Source organism: Macrobrachium nipponense, chromosome 5, assembly GCF_015104395.2.
Source record: "Macrobrachium nipponense isolate FS-2020 chromosome 5, ASM1510439v2, whole genome shotgun sequence".
In the NCBI taxonomy this organism is placed as follows: domain Eukaryota; kingdom Metazoa; phylum Arthropoda; class Malacostraca; order Decapoda; family Palaemonidae; genus Macrobrachium; species Macrobrachium nipponense.
Genome location: NC_061107.1, coordinates 34,196,701 through 34,199,200, shown reverse-complemented (window position 1 = coordinate 34,199,200; position 2,500 = coordinate 34,196,701).

The window sequence follows — 2,500 nt, the reverse complement described above, 5'->3', positions numbered from 1 at the left end:
TTTCTTGAAAAAATTGGTGAGTCATCCACCTACCTCAAAGAAGCTGCTCGCCTACATGCATGAGATGCCTATTGATCCACCGGTGTCAAAGTGCTGTTGGAGGATTCAAGATCCTTTTTTTTTTTATACTTATTCGTTTTCCAGTACAAAAATAAATAAATAGACAAAGAAAATGGAGAACAATTAGAAACAGAAATAACTAGTTATGTGATGTAAGATGTATCGAAACATCTTGCATTACATATTCAATTACTTCAGTTTCCGCTATTATACATTCCATTTTTATTTAAAAGAAATAAGCAGTAAAATAAAATCCTTGAATCCTACAAATGCACTTTTATAATGTCAAGTATTTGTTTTTATTTTAAAAAATAGACAAATAAGCAGCTAAATATAAAACCTGTAAGATTAGGTTTTCGGTTAAGGAGACACTGATAAATTTATATATATATTTCGTTATGTTGTCAGTATAAAGGCTGTATATATTGTAGCAAGCTTCGGTATTCATTTGATTTTTTACCACTGAGTCCTGAACACCAGGAAAGACTGGTGATCTCATTCGGATGAATAAGACAAATTAATAACCATATAAACAAAGACCATAAAGATAATTCATAAAATTCCATGTACTGATGAAGACCCAAATGATATAAAACTGACAGATATAGTAATTAGCATTATTAACTACAAAAAATCAATGAAGCTAACAAATGCAATGATTGGAGAGTTTTCAGTAATCCATTATGACGTCAAGTAAATTCTAATCTGTATCCTCTTCTGAATAATGCATCGAAATCAGAATGTCATCTTTTCGATCAGACTTTTTATTGCATTTTCATTTCATTTGTTCAGTGATAACTTCACCTTTCTAAGCATGCTCTAAGCATGCTGACCTAGGATTGGATGAATTCTTTACAATTTCACCAAAATTAACCGCCAGAGTATCTTTAGGGATTGGTGTACGTATGAGTGGAAAAATCCTCCATTTTATCTAAAATGTAGTAAAAATGACTTAGCACAGATTAACATAACGGCAGAAGTCTTGAGGTTGCTCAGTATAAAATGGTGACAATAAGCCCTGTCAAAATGATCATCACAAGCACAGTAGAAAGTTATGCTTATGCCAGGTCATAATCAAAAGATTCTAGCGCCATGTAAGCCTGAGGAAATCACCACACATGTTACTAATGCAGTGTAAATTGATATTGTGGTTATTGTTATTCCTGTGCTGATCTGAATAACAACTGACGAACAATCATTGTAGTTTGACAAGTGAATGCCTCAAATTATACCAGCCGACAAAACAGCACATTGCTGGGTGCAGAAAGAATGAAATGACTAGTTATTTTTCTTAGTTATAAAGTGCAAAACTGTCAGGTTTCAAGGATATTAACAAGAATATCCTTTGCTGTACGACAACACTTACTGGAATCCTGTATGATGGAATTAGCTGAGGTAAAAATCAGTATTTTAATGAAACAGGCAAAACTGTTTCTACGGAAAGAGAAACAAACGGAGAGCATAACGCCTCACGTCAAACTTGCTCTCTTAAGAATACCTTCATAGATTCCAACCTTGACTTTCATATACAAGCCAATGCCCTCCCTATCTTCTATGTAAACCATCCATTTTTCTTCCTTCGTCTGTTCTGAGACTCTTTATCCTCTCATTTTCTAATATACTTAGTCTAAAGTTTCATATGGATCAATTTAAAACTAACTAGTTTTTCGCTGGTGCTACTTCTTACCGAAGAGACAGACTGTTAGTGAAAATCAAAAGGGTTACAAACCTTCAATGAGAGGCCAATCTAAAGGACTCCTTCAGAAGTTTTTGATCTACTAGATATTCATAGATACTTCGCATTTGTTATTTTAATTCTACAGCATGGTGGGGCATTATAAATAGTAATAAGAAGAACCATTTGAATCACAAACTCTGCGAAAAGGACATTTGACTTTTAAAGATCAAAGGCTGACCTATTATCTTTCGTCAGTTTCTGCAAAATTTTCATCACCGTTTTATTTTATTGATAGAACTTATACTTAATATAAATTTCCAAGACGGTATTTCAAAATTCTAATCCAGTACATATTCAGGGAAGAATTTAATCCTTATTTTATTTAGACCAAAATCGTATATTATGCACAGTTTAAGATGATGTACACGTTGAACCTAAAATGACTGAAATTTCGTGACTCTTTTTATCACCTAAAGAAAGGAATATAATTTCAGAAAACGAGATTAATTGAACACTTGAATGTTTCTGTAATGGACTAATTTCATAAAAGGAGACAATAATTAGATTTTCCATTTTCCCTCTGACTTTATGTTTTGTAATTGTTTATGTCAGTTGGTCATAAATTCATTCAAATATCTCGGGGATCCTCTTAAAACCTGGAAAAATATATAGAGGTATTTACATTCTAACTAAGTATACCCCGCGGTTGCAGGCAACTTGTCAGTCACCTGCCAGTTACTCAAACACTGATTGCATTTCGAG